At 31.4% G+C, this 25,062-nt stretch overlaps 1 pseudogene; it reads right to left on the bottom strand.

The window, feature by feature from the left end:
• Window positions 1–12,561: 12,561 nt before the first annotated feature.
• LOC132287247 (U2 spliceosomal RNA) lies at window positions 12,562–12,718 on the bottom strand (annotated as a pseudogene).
• Between the last annotated feature and the right edge of the window lie 12,344 nt (window positions 12,719–25,062).

Here is a 25,062-nt window from a genome sequence, read left to right as displayed (position 1 = left end):
GCTCGCGAATTGGGAACTCACCTGAAGTCTGTTTGACAATCAACTTTGAATCGCCATCGATGCATAACCGGGAGATTTGCCTGTCGAGTGCTATTAATAGCCCCAGGATGAGTGCTTCATATTCAGCTTCGTTTATTAGTGCACTTGAAGTCAAGTTTGACAGCAGCGGTGAAGGTGAGGGTCGGGCAGGAGAGCACGATGCACGCGCCTCCGCCCCGTGCTGTGGAAAAACCATCGAAAGACAAGTGCCATTTCTGAGCTTGCTCAAGGGAAGCAACCTGCAGGTCGTCGAGGGATAGCTGTTCATCCACCGGCTCGTGAGTTTCATTGGGGAATTGAGCAAGCAAATCTGCGAGGGCTTGACTTTTGATAGCCTTAGGTTGCTGGCAGGTAATATCAAATTCTGCTAGGGAGAGAAGCTATCGTGTGGCCTTGCCTGTAAGCATAGGTTTGGAGAAGAGGTGCCTGTAGGGATCGCATTTAGTAATGAGAATGATGCGATGGGCGAGGAAGTAGTGCCAGAACTTATGCGCGGCAAAGACCAATGCGAGGCAATGTTTTTCAATAAGGGAATACCGTTCTTCAGCATCACGGATCAGATGACTAATGTAATAGACCGGGCATTCTTGATTATTAACTTCCTGTACGAGCAGTGCCCCAATGGATCGAGGTGTGGAAGTAACATACAGGAAGAGGGGCTGGTCTTTTTGCGGAGCATGCATGATCTGCGGGGACAATAGCATGTGCTAGATCCGCTCGAAGGCCGCCTGATGAATGTCTATCCAAGAGAACTTCGCTTTCCCTTTAACAAGGGTACTAAAGGCATGTGTTGCCTCAACAAGGGTTGGCAGGAATCGACGAAGATAATAAACTTTGCTTAAGAAGCTTTTCAGCTGTTTGGAAGTCGTTGGATATGGCATATCAAGAATCGCTTTGGACTTAGCTGGATCAACTTCAATACCCTGGCGAGTGACCATAAAACCCAAGAATTTGCCATAGTTAACATCGAAAGCACATTTGAGGGGATTCATTTTGAGGTTATACTGGCGGCAACACTTGAACACTTGGCGTAAGTCATGGAGATGATGGGCTCTCTGTTTAGACTTAACGACCAAATCGTCCACATAATCTTCAAGATTGTGATGAAGTAAATCATGGAAGATAGCAGTTATGGCTTGCTGGTATGTGGCACCTACATTTTTCAAACCGAAAGGCATGACAGTAAAATGGAAATTACCAAGAGGAGTTCGAAAGGCTGTTTTTTCTGTATCACCCTCAGCCATCCGGATCTGATTGTAACCACTAAAGCCATCCATGAAGGAAAACATTTCATGGCCTGCAGTGCCATCGACCAGGGTATCAATAATGGGTAAGGGGAAATCATCCTTTGGGCAGGCCTTGTTAAGGTCCCTAAAATCGACACACACCCTGATTTGGCCATTCTTCTTCTGCACAGGAACAATGTTGGTCAACAAAATGGGATGAATGATAGGCATGATGAAACCGGCTGCTAACAACTTTTGGACCTCATCTTTGATTTGCAACTCAAGCTCTAGCCGGAAAGTTCGCGAGCCTTGCTTAACTGGGCAAACGTTGGGCAAAACGTTGAGATGGTGGGAGACCAATGAGGGTGAAGCCTTGGCATCTCGCTGTATGTCCATGCAAATACATCGCAAAATTCCTGCAAGAGAGAGACAAGGTGAGAGCTATCTTGAGAGCTGAGTGTACCCGAGAGGAACATGATGTGAGGCTGCTCATTGGGATGGGCAAGATTAACTTCAACAAGATCTGGCAGTGGTGCTTTCTCGAGAATCCGAGGCTGATATTCTGGGGAGTCAGTAGAGTGAACCTCTGCTGACTTTCGGGCACCGTCATAAACAGTAGATGACACGACCGTTGGGGAGGCGAACGCGTTTGCATTCACGTGGGGCATTGCCTGTCTGAACGGGAGAGGGTGGGTGAAAAATGCCTTTCTGGGCGTCAGCCTAGGTAGGTAGGGGGTGCTGATAATGGTCGTATCGCAGTCTTGCTCGCAGTCATCAAAGTCATTGAAGAATAATGCATCGGTAAAATTAAAGAGTCAAGAAAGTCATTGAAGAATAAAAAAACAATTACCCGCACACTAAGATAATATAACAAATATAAAAATTACCCAAACAATCATAAAATTAAATTTTAATATATAATATCTATCAAGTTTCACCCTATCCATAGAAATACGGCTGCTGCATCAACATCCTAGAAAAATCAATCATATATGATATATCTATGCATAAACAAATGTGAGTTCACACTGGAACGGTATTGGTAGATTGACCAAGTTCACCCACAACCTAGACTGAGTAATGAAATTGGCAATGACACGCATTGATTAGACAGAGAAAAAAAAAAAAATTCAATCAGTCACGCCCGTCACTAATTCAACATTGGTATCCACTAGATTGTATTATTTGACTGTATATCTATAGACTATATATATTTTTTTCAACAGTCAGAACACAGTACAAGAGAGTGGATACGTCAGAGTACAAACTTTTCCACAGATTCCCTTGTTACGGGGAGAAATTATGGAAAAAAATGAAGCATTATATTTCATATTCAAAAGAACAACGAGCCAACTTGTGAATATTGACCGACCGGGAGTGACATTTTAATAAAGGAATATTGGCCCACGAGTAGCCAATTTTGAAAATCAGAAAAAAAAATATATATATATATATATATAGGACGAGAAGTCTTGATGACTGTATCAACAAGGAGCACCATAATACAATCTTTTTTGACTTTTATGAAAGAATTTTTGGAGAAAAAAGTTATTTTTATTTTCTAGTTATTATAAATTTTAAGAAATATATTTAATTACCTTTTTTATTTGTGGTGCCTATTGTTTGGGAGAAAATTCTTTCCCAAGACCCATAAAAAGTGTTTTGCGAGAAGAGCTCGAAAATAGCTAAGAGATTTTAAAGAATTTTGTGCCAGAAATTATTTTATTTTCTAATGCCTCATTCAATAAGAAAAACATGTTCTTGAAAAGAATCTCACATCCCTAATTATCTTTATGAAAGTTGAACTCTTATTTGTTTTCGACCTATTAATAATTTTATTCTTTCTTTTTATAAAATCTAATATAATATAATATTTTAATATAAAAATATTATTAATTTTTTATACTTAAAATCGCTTTTCAAATGTAATAAATGAATTTAAGAAAGGGAAAAAATAATAAATGCGGAACCCAAAAAAAAATCTGCGAGGATGAAGTTTATGCTACAGAGAATTCCGACACATAAAGGAAAATAAAGGTTGAAGCTGCCCGGCAACTAGCACATTAGCCCACCAACCCCACAAGTGGCCTCACAAGAACCATGAATCAGTATACACCATTGAGTCCAACAGCGGACCCATAAACCAACCGGATACCTCTCAATCCGTGTTGAATATTCATATAGCACTTGTCGCGTATACTTGTAAGTCACTTAGAGTGGTAGATTATTGGTGTCACCAGTATGTATTCACGTACCTCTTTGAATCCTAATGTCCTCGTTGGTCACATTTCTGACGGGTCATTCATCCCAAAACTACTTATTCTGGTACTACTTTAGGTTAAGTGGGTTCTGGTAAGTTTACGGCCATCATAGTTTTAAAATGCATTGCGTCATAGAAGGATGTTAAATTTTTGTATAGAACTTGTCTGATCCACACACTGATGATGTAAAATCATGTGCGCTGTCACTTGTACCCGTTCATAGATTCGTCCACAAAATTATTACAATAACCACCTAATAATTTCTAGAAGAGGGCCAGAGACAATAACAAGCTCGTTTTTTAGCATTATAATTGTTGACAATTCCTTGTTAAAGATAATTTATGTAATTCTACTTGATTGATGAGATATGGTGTCTTAATTAATTTGATGGTGCGTAGGATAGAACCAATGAAAAAACTGTTTCTATTGTATCTAATATAATGCTTATTTTTTGAACAATAGTGTTTGCGTTGAAAGAGTCTCCGCAAGAAGATAGCAAGGATGTCTTTAACAGTTATAGTTTACAATTTTGCTTTTCCCAAACAATTTATAAATTTTAACCTAAAACATAATGAAAGGGTGAAAACTAAGGATGTCTTAATTCATCCATACAATAAACGTTTTATAAAAAGTGTTAATTGTGTTACGGTTCCTATCTTTAATGATTTTATTAATATAGTTGCATGTTTGAATATGTCTTGAAGAAGGACCCACAATACTCTCTCATCTTTCATGATTTTATTTCCCAACTTTTATTAATACAAAATTGTTGTAGCGTTTGTAATGTCTTACTCTTCATCTTTCGTGATTTTCTTTCTTTTTATTAATATAAAATTGTTGTATCTTTGACAATGTCTTCAATAAAGCAATAATCATTCCAACTTTTAACTTTTCACATTGAAAAGAGAAGTTTTTAATTCTTGATGAGATTTAAGTATATTAATTTCATATATAGCCTTTGATCTCATAAGAAAGACCCATCAATAAAAATACTACCAAAATAACCCGCCCCCGTTGAAACAAACAGTTTTAAAAGTCCATTTAATAAATTTGGGTGAGAAGAGTAAACTTAAGAATTGTCCTATTGACTGAGTGGGAGGGCAATTAAGGACCGTTGGACTACAAAGTAGCCAAGTTTGAATATCATCCACAATGGACTACAACAAGATAGAGAACTAGGAAAAGTCTGGTCCACAACATCAGCAACTTTGGCATGTTGCTCCAAAATAAAGTTTATTCAAGTCCCATTCAATAATCAAAACGGATCTCAACTACAAATTACTATTTCTTCTTTCTTTTTTTGGGAATTGAAACATTTTTGAATTACCAAAAATGAAAAGAAATACTGTCCACAAGCTAACCAATCACTATCTATCCTTGTTAGCACCTCAATCATCAGCTCATGGACCACATCACGTGGTTAGACTAATTCCATTCCGGTTGCTCAACCAGCTTTGCACATCTTCTACTACGAGAGCCTTAGTAGTTGATTGCTTAAGCTTAAATGGCTTGTTTGAATAGTTAAAAGGTCAAACGGACAAGTTAATTTAATTTTTGGAATAATTTCGAAGAATTCATATTTGACCCGATAAGACACTAGTTTGATTGAAAATAGTATAACTCAGTAAAACATAACAGCTAATTTTCTATTGATATATAGTACTTTTTGGGCCAAATTCTACCGCTTAGGCTCGAGAATTGGATTTTTCAATTTTTCAATTTTGGATTGTTTTTAGAAGTCTAAACGATTTCGAATTTCATTTATTTTTAATATTTCTTATTTTTTTTTTTTTAGTAACTATGATTCAAGTAAACAATAGCTACTATAACTTGTCCCCCAAATAATCACTCACAGTAACCAAGTCAAAAGTTTATTTAAAGGTGGCATATAGAATTTTATGAGGTAAATTTTTTCTTTCAATTAAATTAAAATGGAATGTCATTGTTGGCAAAAAAAAAAAAAAAATTACAATAAAGGAAATTTCACAAATTTAAAATACAGAAATTATAAGTTCATGAATTTGCAGTACTAAATTTAAATAAGAAGGAAAAAAAAAAATGTTACAGCACATGAGAAGAATTAAAAGAGAGAAAACTGTGAAGATTTGTTTTGGAATGCAATTTTGTATTATTATAATTATTTAAAGAGAAATAAAGGAATTTGAATACTGTTGTAAAAAAGGGAAGAAAGTAGAATTATTATTAGAAAGTGGTGTCAAGCTGCCACTAGCGCGCCAATCCGGCAACCAAACCTACAGGGTCTTGAGACAAGTGGCCGACAAGTGACGTGGATTTTGACCCATCAGTCTTTAATTTTTTTTTTTTTTTTTATATTATTATTTAAACTTAGGTGTCTTTGAAGATTCAACCATGTGAGAGTTAAAAGCAGTTGGCACTAAAATTATATTTTGTTTTGGTGGGCTAATAGTAGCAAAAATTATATTTTTTTGGCTAAGTTGGGCTAAAATTCAGTATAGTAAAAATATATATATTTTTTTGGGTGAGCCACTTGTCGAGGTTCGAGTTTAAGTTGCAATTGTTACAACAATTGCATAGTACAAGGATGTTCTACTAAAACAAGTGGATTTATAATAGAACTAAAATATTAATATATGTATTTTAATAAAATATTTGTAACCGTTATACCACATGATCGTTTGCAACAGTTGCACTCCAAATTATAATGTATTTGAACATGAAAGGTCCATTATTGGGGTGGGTCATGTGGCATTGTTTATGGGACCCGAGAGTAAAGGTTTGATTGGATTGCAAATGTGATTGACGTTTGAATTGAACTCTTGGGCCGATGATAATAATGCGTTAAAAATGGTGATTGGAAAAATAAATTAGTCATTATTGATGATAACAATTTAGTTGAAATGGTGATTGATAAAATCATATTAGTGACCCATACATTGGAACACCTCATACAATTATGATTCAGTTTGAAATGCAATTATGATTCAGTTTGAAATGATAATTGATAAACTAAATTTGTAATCCACGGATGATAACAATGTGTGTTTGAAATGGTGATTGATAAATTGAATTAGTCTCCTACTAATGATAATAATGTGTCTTAAATGGTGATTGATAAATCATATTAGTACTCCATACATTGTAACATCTACTACAATTGTGGACCAGTTTGAAATGTGACTGATAAATCGTATCAGTACTTCATACATTGTAATGTTAACTGATAAATCATTTTCGTCACAAACACGATAACAATGTGTTTGAAATGGTGATTGATATACCACATTAGTAGTCTATATATTATAATACCTAATACAATGAGGTCTGGTATTGCTAAGTCACTGACCTGTTAGTCATATTAATATAATTCATTAATTTTATATTTAAACCAAGCATTAGAAATAAAAAAATAAAAATAGTTTTACATTACAGACAGAGGACTCAAGAAGTGCTGGAAGAATTTATATCGGGAGCCCTTTTGGGCTGGGCTTGAATGTATGGGCTATGTTTTCCACTTGCCTTTTTCCGTTATTGGGGTATTTTGTTCATGCTTGGCTATATCCAAGATCCTTATTCAAATATATCAATACAATCACCTAAACTGCCTAATAAATAAATAAAAAATGTCGGGGGTGAGATTCCTGTAATTATGGCAAATTATAGGGAAGGTTCATGCAATTTGCCCTTATATAAATAATGGCCGTACTAGTACTAAGCAGAATATTTTTATTCATCAACAACAAATTAATTTTTTCTTTACTTAAAATTTGTAGATTGATTCAAAGTTGTTCTTTCATAAAGTTTGATAAGTTGCGCGTTGTCAATTTGAAATGCCATTGGTAGAAGCAAAAGCTCAAACACAAAAATATTGGTTAATTAGAATATCCATTTCTACACGGAGTTATACGAGTAGGCTTTATTTGAATTTGAATAAATACCCATTTCTACAAATTGGACTCTTGTTTGGGCCATGTGTTTTCATATACTCGTTGGACCATTGTTTGGGCCTTGTGTTTTGATGGATTTCCTCCATCTTTTTGCCTTTGGGGTTCCAAGCCATGTTATGTGTACAGTTAGTTTTTTTTTTTTTTTTTTTTTTCGGCTTTTTATATTCCTCCATCTTTTTGCCTTTGGGGTTCCAAGCCATGTTATGTGTACAGTTAGTTTTTTTTTTTTTTTGTTTTTTCGGCTTTTTATACTCTCATTCATTTACGTATCAAATAGCACCCTACAGTCTGATAATACAACACACACACACACACACACACATATATATATACTAGGAAAAGGCACGCGCGATGCACGTGTTGAATGTCTTGTTCATAATGTGATAGAGTTTTATAAAAAATAAAACAGCCAATTTGTGGTAGATTTTATAAAAATTATTTTATTTTCTTTAAATATATTATTGTTTAATTATATTTTTTTTATTAAAAAACTCATAATAAATAAAAAAATGGGTAATATGTGTTAGAATTTTATAGAAACTCTTTAAAAACTCTTTTTATATCAATTAACAAATATTTTTTTATGTTAATAATTCTTGTCTAATTAGATTTCAATAAATAAATAAATAAATAAATAAGTAATTTGTGTTAGAGTTTTATAGAAAGTCCTTTAAAACCTCTTTTTACATTAATTAATCAAAAAAAAATTATATTAACAATACTTGTCTAATTAGATTTCCTTTTATTAAAAAACTCAAAATAAATAGATAAATAGGTAACTTGTATTAGAGTTTTTATAGAAAATCTTAAAATATATCTTTGTCTAATGTATTATAATTTTATTGAAAATAAAATAGGTAATTTGTGATAGAGCTTTTCTAGTCTAATTAGATTTTCTTTTATTAAAAAACTTATAATAAATAAATAAATAGGTAATTTGTGATAAAGTTTAATAGAAACTCTTTTAAAAACTCTTTTTATATTAATTAATAAATATTTTTAAATTTTAATAATTCTTGTCAAATTAGATTAGCTTTAAAAAAAAAAAAAAAAAAAAAAAAAAAAAAAAAAAACCTCATAATAAAAGGTAGTTTGTGATAGAGTTTTAGAAAAATTATTTTATTTTTTATATCAACTAAAAAATATTTTTATATTAATAATTCTTGTCTAATTAGAATTTCTTTTAATAAAAAACTTATAATAAATAAATAAATAGGTAATTTGTGTTAGAGTTTAATATAAACTCTTTTAAAAATACTTTTTATATCAATTAATAAATATTTTTATTTTAATAATTCTTGTCTAATTAGATCTACTTTTATTAAAAAATTCATAATAAATTGATAAATTGCTAATTTGTGTTAGAGTTTTTTTTATAGAAACTCTTTTGAACATCTTTTTATATCAATTAATAAATAATTTTTTATATTAGTAATACTTGTCTAATTAGATTTCCTTTTATTAAAAAAACTCACAATAAATAGATAAATAGGTAATTTGTATTAGAGTTTTATAGAAATTCTTTATTATGGAGATTTTAGCGTTTATTTATTTTTATATAAATAAATAAATACTGAAACTCTTTGCACATCTAATAATAGTATAGATAAAAACTCTTTTTAATAAATACTAAAACTCTTTGGCAGAGCTTTTTTATTTTACTCTGTAATTCTATATTTCTAGAATTCTCAATTTCTGTACCCCTTCTTCCATGCCTCTATTTATAAGCTTCTTGGATTAATAGGATTATGACATGTGTCCTTTTATGATAATGACATAATCATAATTGGGCGGGCCGGTTATATTGTGATAATTATCCATAAAAAATAACTATTCTTTTTGTATTGAACTAAAAATAAGAGTTTTATATAAAATGTGATTGATATTATTAGGTAATTTTGCAATTAATCAATATTTTTTATTTTAATAATTCTTGTCTAATTAGATTTACTTTAATTAAAAAAACTCATAATAAATAGATAAATAAGTAATTTGTATTAGAGTTTTATAGAAACTCTTTTAAAACCTCTTTTTATATCAATTAATAAATAATTTTTAATATTAATAATACTTGTCGAATTAGATTTCCTTTTATTAAAAAAACTCATAATAAATAGATATATAGGTAATTTGTGTTAGAGTTTTATATAAACTCTTTAAATATATCTTTGTCTAGTATGATAGAGTTTTATTGAAAATAAAATAGGTACTTTGTGATAGAGTTTTATAGAAATTATTTTATTTTCTTTAAATATATCATTGTCTAATTAGATTTAATTTTATTAAGAAACTCATAATAAAAGCTAATTTGTGGTAGAGTTTTAGAAAAACTATTTTGTTTTATATATCAATTAATAAATATTTTTTTATATTAATAATTATTGTATGATTAGATTTTATTTTATTAAAAAATTCATAATAATAAATAGATAAATAGGTTAATTTAAATTTTATTATTTAAATTTTAGTTTTTTAAATATTTTTTTATATAAATAAATAAATAGTTAAATGTTGAAACTCTTTGCACATCTAATAATAGCATAGGCAAAAACTCTTTTTATATCAATTAATAAATATTTTTTTATATAAATAAATAAATACTGAAATTCTTTGGCAGAGTTTCTATATTTTACTCTACAATTCTGGATTTTTAGAATTTTCAATTTCTATACCCCTTTCTCCTTCATCTTTCCTCCATACCTCTATTTATAGCCTTCTTGGATTAGTAGGATGATGACATGTGTCATTTTCTGATATTTACATAATCATAATTGGGCCGGGCCGTTATATTGTGATAATTATTCATAAAAAAAATAACCATTCTTTTTATATTGAACTAAAAATAAGAGTTTTATATAGATTGTGATTGATTTTATTGGGTAATTTTTATATCAATTAATAAATATTTTTATAATAGTAATTATTGTCTAATTAGATTTCCTTTTATTAAAAAATTCATAATAATAAATAGATAAAATGTTAATTTAAATTTTATTATGTAGATTTTAGTGTTTTAAATATTTTTTTATATAAATAAATAAATATTTAAATACTGAAACTCTTTACACATCTAATAATAGTATAGATAAAAACTCTTTTTGTATCAATTATAAATATATTTTTTAACTATTCTTTTTATATTGAACTAAAAATTAGAGTTTTATATATAATATGATTGATTTTATTAGGTAATTTTTAGAGTTTTATAGAAATTATTTTTACAAAAACTATTTTTATATCAATTAATAAATATTTTTTATAAAAATAAATAATTACTGAAACACTTTGCATGATTTTATTAGGTAATTTTTAAGTAATAAATATTTTTTATTTTAATAATTCTTGTCTAATTAGATTTACTTTTATTAAAAAAAAAAACTCATAATAAATAGATAAATAGGTAATTTGTACTTAAATTCTTTGGCAGAGTTTCTGTATTTTATTCTGAAATTCTGAATTTCTAGAATTCTCAATTTCTATACCCCTTCCACCTTCCTCCATGCCTCTATTTATAGGCTTCTAGATTAATAGAATGATGACATGTGTCCTTCTTTGATAATTACATAATTATAAGTGGGCCGGGCCGGTTTTATTGTGATAATTATTCATAAAAAATAACTATTCTTTTTATATCGAATTAAAAATTAGAGTTTTATATAGAATGTGATTGATTTTATTAGGTATTTTTAGAGTTTTATAAAAACTATTTTTACAGAAGCTATTTTTATATCAATTAATAAGCGTTTTTTTTTATATAAATAAATACATACTGAAATACTTTACATGATTTTATTCGGTAATTTTCAATTAATAAATATTTTTGATTTTAATAATTCTTGTCTAATTAGATTTACTTTTATTAAAAAAAAAAAAACTCATAATAAATAGATAAATAAGTAATTTTTACTTAAATACTGAAACTCTTTGCACATATAATAATAGTATAAATAAAAACTCTTTTTATATCAATTAATAAATATTTTTTTATATAAATAAATAAATACTGAAATATTGAAACTCTTTGGCAAAGTTTCTGTATTTTACTCTAGGATTTCTGTACCCCTTCCTCCATGCCTTTATTTATAGGCTTCTTGGATTAATAGGATGATGACATGTGTCCTTTTTTTGATAATTACATCATAACTGGGCCGAACCGGTTATATTATGATAATTATCCATAAAAGATAACTATTCTTTTTATATTGAACTAAAAATTAGAATTTTATATAGAATGTGATTGATTTTATTAGGTAATTTTTAAAGTTTTATAGAAACTATTTTTACAAAAACTATTTTTATATCAATTAATAAATATTTTTTTATATAAATAAATAAATACTGAAACACTTTGCATGATTTTATTAGGTAATTTTCAACTAATAAATATTTTTGATTTTAATAATTCTTGTCTAATTAGATTTATTTTTATTAAAAAACTCATAATAAATAGATAAATAGGTAATTTGTGTTAAAGTTTAATAGAAACTCTTTTAAAACCTCTTTTTATATCAATTAATAAATAATTTTTTATATTAACAATACTTGTCTAATTAGATTTCCTTTTATTAAAAAAACTCATAATAAATAGATAAATAGGTAAGTTGTATTAGAGTTTTATAGAAACTCTTTACATATATATTTCTTTAGTGTGATATAGTTTTATTGAAAATAAAATAGGTAATTTGTGATAGAGTTTTATAGAAATTATTTTATTTTCTTTAAATATATTCTTGTCTAATTAGATTTAATTTTACTAAGAAACTCATAATAAAAGCTAATTTATGGTAGAGTTTTAGAAAAATTATTTTGTTTTATATATCAATTAATAAATATTTTTATATTAATAATTCTTGTCTAATTAGATTTTTTTATTTATTAAAATATTCATAATAATAAATAGATAAATAGGTTAATGGACCATTTGATCAAGCACAATTGATTGTAGATTGAATTTTAATTTTATTAGGTAATTTTGAGTTCTATAGAATTTATATTGTGTGATATAATAATTAATGAGAGTTCTTTATTGTGAATTAAACTCTTTTTATATTTTGTTAATTTGAATTAATTTGAATTTTATTAGATAATTTTGAGTTTTATAGAATTTATATCAATTAATAAATAAATACTGAAACTCTTTGCACAAAGGCCGAGAAAGTAGCACTACATTTGATCTTAGCCAAAAGACCAAGAAAGGTTAGCCAAAAGGCCGACCCAAAAAAATTTAGTACTACACTTGATCTTAGCCAAAAGGCCGAGAAGGTGTGATTATTATTTCTTTAGCTCTATAGTTTTCTATAGTTTTATAAAAGGCTTTCATGTAATTTTTTTTTACTTAAAACCAATGTGGGACTTTGTAATTTGAATTAAACTCTTTTTATATTTTGTTAATTTGAATTAATTTTAATTTTATTAGGTAATTTTGAGTGCTATAGAATTTATATCAATTAATAATTAAATACTGAAACACTTTACACATTTAATAATAACAAAGGTCGAGAAAGTAGCACTACACTTGATCTTAGCCAAAAGACCAAGAAAGGTTAGCCAAAAGGCTGACGCAAAAAATTTAGTACTATACTTGATCTTAGTCAAAAGGCCGAGAAGGTGTGATTATTATTTCTTTAGCTCTATAGTTTTATAAGAGGCTTTCATGTAATCTTTTTTACTTAAAACCAATGTGGGACTTTGTAATTTGAATTAAACTCTTTTTATATTTTGTTTATTTAAATTAATTTTAATTTTATTAGGTAATTTTGAGTGTTATAGAATTTATATCAATTAATAAATAAATACTAAAATACTGAAATACTGAAACACTTTGCACATTTAATAATAGTATAGATATATATATATATATATATATATATATATATATATATATATATATAATAACCCTACTCCTAATCCTTCTCACACAAGAAAAAAGAAAAGAAAAGGAAATAACTAATAATAATAAAAGCCTAATCTATACCTAACTTACAGAAAAAGAATTAATAATAATAATAACACACACACATAGTTTTTTCTTTTTCTTATCAATGAATAGCAAGCCACGGCTACATCCATTTCATTAGAATATATATATACCCATCAATATATATATATACACACACACACACACTAATACACACATGGGCCAAAATCCTTACCCTTTTAGGCTTCCATTTCAAGTAGTTCATTCGACCTATTTAGTTGATCCATTACTACTAACAAAAATCCATTCATTTAAATAAATTAAAAATAAAATAAAACAAACACAACAGTTAAACATTTAAACCAAGCAAATACACATAAACAATATAATTAATTCACGTTAAACAATTTAAATCAAATGATCAAATACAGACATAGCCATATAATCAAATAAAAATGCAATTAAAATAATTAAATAAATCATCTAAAAATTAGGGGTATTACATGGAGTGATATAGGGTTGTATGTGAATCGAGTTACGGTTTTCACAATTTTTGAATGGGGGCAGCGTACCTCATAGTTGGGAAACATTGGTTTTATAGAATTGGCTGGTTCTTATCGCTAGACTATAAAAAGGGTTTCCAAGGTTTCGAGACTTATCACCTATATGACAAAAAGGGGTGCACAGATTGTATAGAATGATTGTTGTTAGTTTACTTTTGATGAGTTGACTTATGAGTTCACTTCATTATCGAAAAGTCCGTTACAAATCCGTAGAGCATTTATAGAGTGGCGGAGTTTGCCTTTGACGAGGTTCCCTTTTATATAAGAGGAGAGCATTCCATTAATGTTGTTGGGGGATTGCTGATTTCGCACAAGGGTCGCCATTCCATTTGGGTAATTGGTGGACTGATTAACTAAATCAGCTTATTTCTTACCCATTCGCACAGAGATTGTGAAATTACATGGCATACCGTGGTCCATTATACCGTAAGCTTATGATTAACATGTTTATAGAACTAACTAACGATTTTAGAGCTCATAGTGGTGATATCACCATATGTAATGAGAAGAGTTATTTTTAAGAAATGGTTACAGGTAGTTTAGTGTCTACCATCGTTCAAAGTATTGGTTGATACAAATAAAACTGATTAAGAGACAACATAAATGGAAGGAAGTGGTGAAATATTTACACTTTTCATCAAGTATCACCTAGTAGAAGGGAATATGGAAGTAGATTTTCTCAATAGCCGATATAGTATTTAATCTTTCAGTAAGTTGTGGAGTTATCAGTTGGGTATATAGCATATGTATTAATGACACCTGCTACTACCAAGGTAATTAGGGAAGTCAACTTAAAATTTTGGAGGTGACCTTAGAGGATGTGCTACCTTACTCAAATAAAGTTTATGGTACTAGGGGATGATTAATTAGCAAGTCCTGTAAATGATATTATGAAGGTTAGGGTGACTGAGTTGTACAATTCATGATTTTCGGTGCACTTAGAGGGTTGCAAAGTACATCAAGGCATCAAACGTCGATTTTGATGAACAGATATGTGTAGGGGCATACTCATAATTGTCTCCAAGTATAATTAACCTATTAGAGGATGACAAGTTGATCATCAGAGATCATTGGAACTATTGTAGTCAATTCTTATATCAAGAGTGGGTATGGGAACACAAGTGCGTGGATGGTATGCAGAGATTATCTACATCAAATCGAGAATATATAATCAAGTTCATTTGTTGACATTTATGCGGTAGTAATTACTTTAGAGCTTTATATTAGCTCTACATTGCGGAGGCGGCAATGTGCTATTCTACGTCATTATCGATTATAGTGGATAAGAATTTCTAGTTCGGAAACGTTTCTCGAAAATTTTGGGTGTGGATTATATTTTTGCACTTTTTCATATCTTTAAAGGGAAGGACCAATCGAGAAAATTAATCAGGTCTTAGAGGATATGCTTAAAGTATACATCCTAGATTTTGTAGACGTACAATTAAAAGTATTTACTTCTCTTTTCGGGGTCTGTCTGTGCCAGCAATTGGTAAAAGACTACTGTGTAGTAATGTTTGAGGTTTTGTATAATATTCTTCGCAGACCTCTTGGTCGTTGGCTTGAAGTTGTAGCGAAAGCCGTAATATCGGTTCTTGACTTCCTTAATGACACAACGGAATTGATTACTTATATTAGTGCTGGTAAGTGCATTGTTCAAAGAAGGCAGCACATTGGTGATCGATAACAGTTGGACTTGTATATTAGAGTTTACGAGTTATGAATCAGTATACTTATGGTGTCTCCCATATAAGGAGCAAAGCGGTTGTGAAGGAAGGGCGATTATTACTCATTACATCGATCCTTCGAGGTTTTATTTATTGATTGGGGCAATAGCCCATAGGGTAGCGCTATTAAATCAGTACCGTTGTGTGCATGGGAGTTTTGTATCGTGCATATATGTCGCAAAAAAATTGATCATAGATTGAGTTGTCGTTAGATACAACCTATGTGTAGTACTTTTAGCGGGTTCTTGACAAATAGGAACCATGTACATTGTTGAATGGTTATTTGATGTTGTTATATTTAGTGGAGCCTACACACTGGGCCGAGTCCACTTGAGAAACGAAAATGAATTTAAATAAATAATTCAGATTTTTCGTGAATTCCGAGGACGAAATTCCTTTGTTAGGGAGGGAAGGGGAGAATGTAATACCCCTAATTTTTAAGGCATTTATTCATTTATTTTTATTTTCATTTCATTTGATTATTTGGCTATGTGTTATGTGTTTAAATGGTTTGATTGTTTGTTTGATTTATTTGTGTGTATTTAGTTTATTTGTTATTTGAATTATTTGTGTGTATTTGTTTATTTTTAAATTTTATTTGTTTGTTATTTGTTAATGGTTTAGATTAAATGATTATTGGCTTTATTTTATTTTATTTTAAGTACGAATTGGGCTTGTAATATTTGGACCAATTACATGAGTCATAGACTACTTGGGAAGAAGAGAGAATGTTGCATGTAAGTGATATATAGACGAGCAGAGGCGATGGTGACAACCCGAAGGCTGCCAGAGTTGAGGAAACGAATGGAGAATAAAGGTGTAGGGTTTTTGATCCAAAACCCTTGAGGCAAGTTCTTGGTTTTACTCTTCTCCTTTGATCTTGTGTTCAATGCTTAAGATGACTTTCGCATGATTAAATAATAAAAACGAATCTGTTCGCATGTTAAAATGAATTAAAAATAGAGAGTATATATGTGTATATGTTTTGTATGAACTTGTGATTCGATGCGTTATTTATTGTTTTTACTTGTTGTAATTATCCCTAAATGTTTTAAATAAGTAATTGGGATCATTTGGGACTTAGAACACACGTTTAGGACCCTTAACGGAGGAGAACAGAGCAATTTACAATTCCTGGGGTCAAAGAAGAAGAAGTGCAGCAAGTGGAGAGCCGGCTCCATTGGAAAGGAATCGGCCCCCTTTCTTAAAAAACTAGCAGCAGTGTTTATTTCTGTTTTTATTTTGTTTTTGTGGGTTCCAAGGCTTCCGTAACTCATATTAGATGATTTAAATGAATTATATGGACTTGATAAAATCGCAGAATGCATAATATATAATTATGTGCTAACATTTGAGGTATAATGGACTTTACTTGGGTTGAAAGTTATTTATATGATGCTTAATATTACTTTAATTGTTATAATTACAATTACAATTACAATTGATGTTTTTAATGATTATAATCATGTTGTGGCAGTATTATATGATCTTATATATTTGATCTGTTACCTGTTTGATTGCTTGGGAACTATAGTCAGGATATGGTTGTATATTAAGGATGAGTTGACTAATAAGTTTAGACCCATTCTATGTCATACCATTGTCAGATTATGGATAATGTGCCATTGTCAAGATATGGCCGACTTTTATTTATTATATATGACTGTGCCATTGTCAGGATATGGTTTCGGTGTTTTACGTGCTATTGTTAGGATATGACTACATATATATTTATGTACCGCGATACGAGCTTGAAGTCTCGGGATCGATGGTTAGGAGGCTATATTGCCTATAGGATGCGTAGCTGGATATAGAGGATTTGTGTGCCCTGGTAGATGATGGTATTCATGACCACATTGTGTGCACTTTGCATGATACCTATTATCCGGTTGAGTCTGCCCTATAGTACAGTGAGAGTCTTTAATGTGTATATATATATGTGTACCGACTACGTAGCTATTGCATAAGTTTGACTAGAATATATTCATGTATAGGGTCTTTGTTTAGGATGTAGTAGAAATGACTTGTTTATTGGCCAGATCCATTATTTATTTTCTGATGAAGTAGGAGAGTCCTCTGCCTTGTGTGTATATTTTTTCTAATTTCATTCAGTCTTGCCTTCGCATATGCATGAACTAAGTCACATAGAGCGGGAGCGAAAATGAGAGCGGGAGCGAGAGTGCCAAAGTTTAAAATTAACTGAGAGCGAGAGCGTATTCAAAGCGTTTGTATATTATATATTATATGTATATGTACGATTATATCTATTTATTAAATATTAATTTTGTTATATTATTTTTAATTAATATAAAATTTGTTTCATATTGTGTGTGCAAATATATGTAATGTAGTAAAAATTATGTTTAACTTGAGAAAATAATACAATTAATACAATATTGTGTGTGCAAATTCTGTCTACTTGCATGTTAAAGGTGTAAGATCAAAATTTTTTAATCATATTATGCTGCGTTTGGTGTGTAGGAATGGAATGAGAATGCCATTACATTCTCATTCTCATTCCATTGTTCGGTGTGACACGGTGAATCGTTATGGAATGAAATGATTGTTACCATTCTATTGTTTGGTTAGATTATTATCAAATCTGGAATGGAATGATTTTCTCAAAAATACTCTTCTCATTGGCTTACATTACTTTTTAATAAAATCAACCAAATTAATATTCTAACGATGAATTATGGGATGTTATATTGCCATTGAAATCAAATAAAGAAAAATCTTAAAATAAAATAAAATATTATTTTTAATGAGATATTAATCTTTAATAAATGACTATGCAAAAGGAAAAATATATGAATTCCCAAAATACAACAAGCACAAAATCGTAGCCACTTCACAGCCCCATGGTCACAATAGTGTTCTAGAATTGGCTTAAATCTTGGACAGATTCAAGTTTTGAAACTAAACCAATCCATCATGATTGAAGACACATAAATAAATTTGTCAGTACAACTTTATCCAAAAACAGTTGAATACTTAACCTAAGAAGCCGATTTAAAGGCAAAAAGCAAAAACAAAAAATTATTTTTAATGATTTATCAATCTCAATATATGTATATATATATATATATAACAAGAGAATGATCAGTGATGGTCTCTTACCCAATCAATGGTCGCCCTGGGTATATTCAGAAGAGAGGGAAGGTGAAAAACCTTTATCACGTTTAATAAAGAAGCTTGAGAAACGTGAAAAATGGAATGTGAAAGATTTTTTATTTATGTAGGAGATTTTTGTCTGTTATTGGAATGTGATGAAGAGTTTATTGGGAATATTACAAAAATATTTAATCTTACTATGGAATTGAATGGACATTCCATAGATTTAGTAATGGAAACCATTCCCTAGAATGGATTTTCATTCCAATGGAATGGTCATTCATACTTTAAAATGCATAACAAATAAAGGAATGGTTAGAATGAGAATTCCATTCCTGCACACCAAACGTAATTAGTGATTTTGGAACTCAAGGAAATCCATCTTGTGAGAAAAATTGGGAGAGTGTAAACGTGACATGAAAAGTCATTAATTTAAAAGAAATTGAACCGCACAAGTAAATGGGAAGCGAAAAGTACACGTGCCCTGGTTTAGTAGAGGAGAATCAAGAGAATTCTTTGAATTCGCAAACTAATAAAATGAATTTGCAAACTAAGAAAATGAATTTGCGGATTCTGAAAATAGAATTCGTGACTATGGGCCGAATCTACGCCCAATTCGCAAAAATGCACGTGGAGCGTGATTCGCCATCCCGGCCAATCTTGCGAATTATGTGACTTAGTGCACGAAGGCCTCTATTTATAATCTCACCTATTTTCCTAGCTCTCGAGAGTCCCTCTAGAAGCTCGGACCCACCCTATTAGGGTAGTCATCATGATCCCTTAGGCATAACAGGGTCACTTTGGTCATTTAGCTCAAGGAGATGCTCTGTTGCATTAATTGCACATCCTTTCAAAAGCGGCAATAGATAAGAGCATTAAATTTGATTTCAAGTGTTACCTAGAGACATGCAATTTCATCATCTCAGTGACTAGGCGTATAGGCTAGGCAAACTCTAACTTTTCATCCTCCAAACCAAAGGTCCTTCCAGGTTCCCAAGTGAAAGCCATTGACCCTTAAGACTATCCTATCTTGGTCTCGAGATGGGTCTGTGTGTTGTGCAATGGGGCCTCTAGCGCTCTTGTGTGAGCATCGCTGCTAAGGTGCATGGTCGTGCTCGAAGAGCCTTTGAAGTGTATTCGAGCTCGACAAGTACTGTGGATTATGCCATGTGCATCTGTGGGATACATCCTCGAATGGTGGTGGAGGCGGAGGGGTAGGGGTAGGGGTAGGGAGTAGTTGTAATTATGATTTTGAAATAAGGAGTTAGATAGGGGAGATATGTTAGGGAGAGATTTCTTTTATCACATGATTATTCGTTAACCCATTTTAATACGTTTAATTCATTTTATAAAAATTTAATATTATATAATTCTTTTAGACAAGTGTTAATTTCTTATTGGGCCATGACACTTGGGAGGACAGAACTCAACAATAACGTTGGTTTGCATAAAAAATGTATAAAAAATATATATTTAGTAATTCAATTCAATTCTATTATTAATTCAAAAACAGTGAAATGCACAAGTTCAACATTAGGTTAAATAAAAATATTATTTTATTTTAAAATAAAAGAAAATTTTAAAAATATTAATATGTAGCAGTGTCTCTCTAATAGCAGTGTCTCTCTATTATTTTGCTTGGAGTACATTTGAAATGTCCGAGGGGTGGACCCATAAAAATTGAGTTTTGGGTTCCATTTTGTGGTAAAAATAAAATAAAATAAAATAAAATAATTTGTAAGACCTATATATATATATATATTTTGGTAAATTATTTCCAATAGGTGGATTAAATAGAATTCTCTCTAAAAGAAAAGCATTTCATAATTCAATGAGTGCACAAAATAAGAAGAATAATAGTTATATGTGTTACATTTAAAATTTCTCCTTTTTGAACGTGGCTTTTCAAAAAGAAGATTCAAAAGGACAAAAGTTGAGGTTTGTCTAAGTTTTTTTTTCTAGTTTTTGTTTTTTGGGCGGAGGTCACATAAGTCTCAAGGAAGGAAAAATAGCACTTTGATTCTCACTAATCAAAGTGTTAAAAAGGGGTTTCGAAGGGGTTTCAAATGACTGGCTAGGATTTTGAAAAGAAAATTATATAATACATTATAGAGGGAGATTGGACAAATTGAGACATATGAAGGATTCATAACCTTCGGAACAAGAACAATATTTGTATGATTGAAACTGTGCAAAAGATGACCAGATGAAATTAAAGAATAAAATTACAAGAGAGTATCACTTTTAACTTCCTCCCAATCGCTTTGGAAGAAAACAGGCGTCAAACCATCCAACTCGGGAGCCTTCAGAAGACTCATACTTTCAAAAGTAGTTTTAATATTTTCCTTTGTTCCCCCCTCCCTCAGAATCTTCACATTGTTCAGTCGTAGCTTTCCTCTCAACCTTTCTCCAAAACTCATAATCAATGATAGTGTAACAATCCTCACACTACCCATACATAATATTATCTGTTTTTGGCTCCACCGGATCAAAGACTTCCCAGGAGATCACCCATCCTGGTACTACTCCAGAGTTAACACGCTACTTTAGAGTTCTTATGGGTTCACGACTATCACGACTTTAAAACGCATTGTCATAGAAGGGTGTTAAACCTACATATTCCATTTCACATTTCCTAGTCGATGTGGAATCATTACACCCTGTAGCATGTCAATGTGGTAACCCGTCCAATATCTCGCACTTGCCCATAGAGGTCATCACAATCACCCCTGTGGGGCCCAATGACCTCATTGGCCACACTTCTGACTAAGTTTCGGCTTTGATACCATTTGTAACGACACTCACCCCTACCCAGTTACAATATTGTCCGTTTTTGGCTCCCCCTGATGAGAGACTTCCCAATAAGTCACCTATCCCGGTACTACTCTAAAGTAAGCACGCTTAACTTTGAAATTCTGATGGGTTTATGGCCATCACAGCTTTAAAACGCGTTGTATCACAGAAGGATGTTGAATTTACATATAACACTTCACCTTTCCCAGACGATGTGGGATCATGACACCGTTGTAACTCGTCTAGTGTCTTACACCCGCCCACAGAGGTAGTCACAGACAATACCAGAGGAGGTAAACAAATCCTCAAAGTAATTTTCCATAATTATCCAAATATCAACTTTACATTCACACCAAACCCCATTAGTGTCCTCCAAGCCATTGATTTCATTCTTCGTCTTCTAATCATTGTTTTCCTATGAAAAAATAAATAAACAAATAAATTTATTTTCATCACCATGCTTGAGCCAAGCAATTCTAGATTTTTGCTTCAAATATTTTTTTTTGTCTTAGTTGGTACTCACACACACATGCCTCCACTAAGGCTTAAACCGCTGACCTCCCTTTGAGAAGAAAGGACATGATACCGTTAGTTGCTTCCAATATTCTCAAGCATTGACATTCATTATTGAGTTCTAGGATTTCTTTCTTGAGCTTTGAGTTGCGTTCTTAGCCTTTGAGATCCAGGTCAACTTGAAAACTTCTTGCTTTCACTTTGGAGTCTTTTGAGTCATTTCCATGTCGATAGATGTCTTTATGTGTGTTTGGATGCTTGGAATATGACTTTGATCTCCTAATTTCATTGAGGTTAATTTGAAAATTTAACAAATCTAGTACAACACTAAATATAAAGATTAGTGCTGAAACACTATTAATGGTTTGTAATCATCAAAATTACTAAATTATCCTTAGGTTAAAACATTTCGGTCAACACTAGGGATTGATGTTGTGAGGTTGCGCGCGCGCGCGCGCGCACACACACACACACACACACATTATACACGTGTCAAACACGATTAGAAATGTCCAAGAATTTGGAATAAAAAAATTGACTCCAATAGGGGCATATTTAGGAAACTTTTATGACACGAATAGGTAATTTTGATAGGTGTCACCGTGTTGAGGAGGTAATTTTGATAAGGGTTGGTGGCAAGAACGAATCCAGGAAATGTTAATAGGGTAGGCTAATATTTCTTTGGATGAGCTAATAATAGTAATTTGTTTTTGTGTTTTTTTTTGGGGGCTGGGCTAAAATTAGGTATGGTAAAAAAAAGGGTGGGCTTGAGTCCTACCCTGGATCCACCAGTGGTTGGTGGGAAGTGTTAGGAATTATGTCTCAAATTCCCATTATTATTAGTTTCTATTTTAGAGTGTATTGTTTATGGTAATTTATTATAGAGACGTGAATTGGGCTCTAAGAAATTGTAATCCTTGTCCACAAAGGAATTGGGTATGTGACTCTATAAATAGACACTTAGGCTATTGTTGAGAGTTATGAGTTGAGAGAGATGTACCCCATGAGGGAGTACGATGATGGTAGGGGTGAGTTACAGGTTTGGTAGAGTGAACACTGATGGCGAAAGGGAGTCTCGTGGTGTACACAGAGAACTCGGTCAAGAGTTTGTGTGCATGGTTCGGTGTTAAAATTCTCTACTAGTGTAATATCTCTACATATATAATAAATCTCTTCTCATCCGTGGATGTAACCCTGATTTTAGGTGAACCACATATATATCTTATGTTGTAGTTTGAATTATTGTTTTCTTTCTTTTCTTTTGCTTCCGCTGTGCCCCAACAGGAAGAGCATAAGGCAGTAATTTGTTTCCATAAGTGAAATGTATGTATGTATCATTTAAAAGTTAAGATATATATATATATAGTAAGATTAAATTTATTACTTTATTTATTCAAAATTTCACTTTTCCAAATTAGGTATTTTATTTTTGGATAAATTACATAGACCTCTCCTATAGTTTGTTATAATTACAGGACCTCCTTATGGTTTGGAAATTTACTCGGATCTTCACTAAAAATGAAACTAATATACACGGATCTCCCCTAAAAATGAAACTAACTTAAACGGACCTCCCCTAAAAATGAAACTAACCTAATCAGATCTCTCTTCTGTGTGACGGACCATCAAATGTACTAACGGACCTGTCTAATTTACTGAAATGCCCTCACGTTAATATCTGAAATTACTAAAATACCCATCTACTTTTGAGTAAGACTGACGTCACTGTGTCAGTTATACAGCTGTCTTATGTGTGCAAGTGGTCAAGGCATGCATTAGGGGAGGTACAAGTAAATTCTCAAACCATAGGGACCTCCCAATAATTATGGCAAATCATAGGGGAGGTCCATGTAATTTACCCTTCATTTTTTTGTGTAATTATATATATATATATATATATATATATATATATATATATATATATTTCATATTTCCCGAGCTCATACTCAGAGTCAGTCCCCCAATGTTTGCAGTGTAATGGAGTACGAAATTGAGAAAATATCTTAGTATAAAACTTATAAAATAAAAAGAAGGAAACACATGTGACTTTTGCAATGTTTGGACATCAGAATTTACTCCCAAGACTAGTAGTTGAGTGCTCCTTGTTCGAATCTTGACTGAGTTGCCAGTTAACAAATTGATCCCAGCTGTTCCAATGACATTCATGACCTAAAATCAATTTCACCCCAAAAAAATTTTAGCTTGCATTTTTTTTTTTCCCCTAGTCCGAAAACCTTGACCTAGGGTTCTTGGAAGTTAGAACCCAAAGCCACTAGAACAAAGATAGATAAGTAGATGGCTCATGTTCATCCCTAGACAGTCCGGAGAAAATAAGGTTGAGAGAAACATAATCAATCACACCCCTTAAACATGAACACACCTTTGGGTAATATGTGATAGGGAACACACCTTTGGGTATAGGGAAAATATTTCTATTGGATAAGATTGATGAAATATGACGTGATTCAACAGAATAAGGATAACCTTGGCACAATTTGAGGAAGTCAAAGGAGTAAATCATATTCCCGACAAATCTAGCAACAAACGGATCTCCTCTTATCTCGCATAAGCGGATGGTAAGGGAGACCTCAACCATCGACATCGGCAGAACCAATTTGATTCCAATCGACAGCCATAAATAGGACACCAAACCATTAAAGAAGGTACGTGAAAAAAAACCCCTAAACAGAATATACATAACTATTATGTGATACGATTACAAGTACTAACTTGATCGTCGGAGGGTCCTTGGCTGGCACCCCACCGGTGCCATTCGAGATGACGTCCTTTTGTTTTGCAGAAAAACGCCGTCGTTTCGAGTTGCGAGAATTTTCGCATCAACAACATGAATTCGAGCCATTAACAAGATTTTAGAGATAATGAAACCATTCTTAGATGCAACCCAATTTATGGAACACACCATGGCAGGCTTGGGGATTTTCCCTTTTTTCCTACTGTATACAAATAGAGCAAGTTTTCAATCAAA

Source organism: Cornus florida, unplaced genomic scaffold (genome assembly GCF_030987335.1).
Source record: "Cornus florida cultivar Cherokee Brave unplaced genomic scaffold, ASM3098733v1 CherokeeBrave_3.0.0_Hap2_Chr11, whole genome shotgun sequence".
In the NCBI taxonomy this organism is placed as follows: Eukaryota; Viridiplantae; Streptophyta; class Magnoliopsida; order Cornales; family Cornaceae; genus Cornus; species Cornus florida.
The sequence above is the reverse complement of the archived record's forward strand: the minus strand, read 5'-3'. Positions and strand labels throughout refer to the sequence as shown.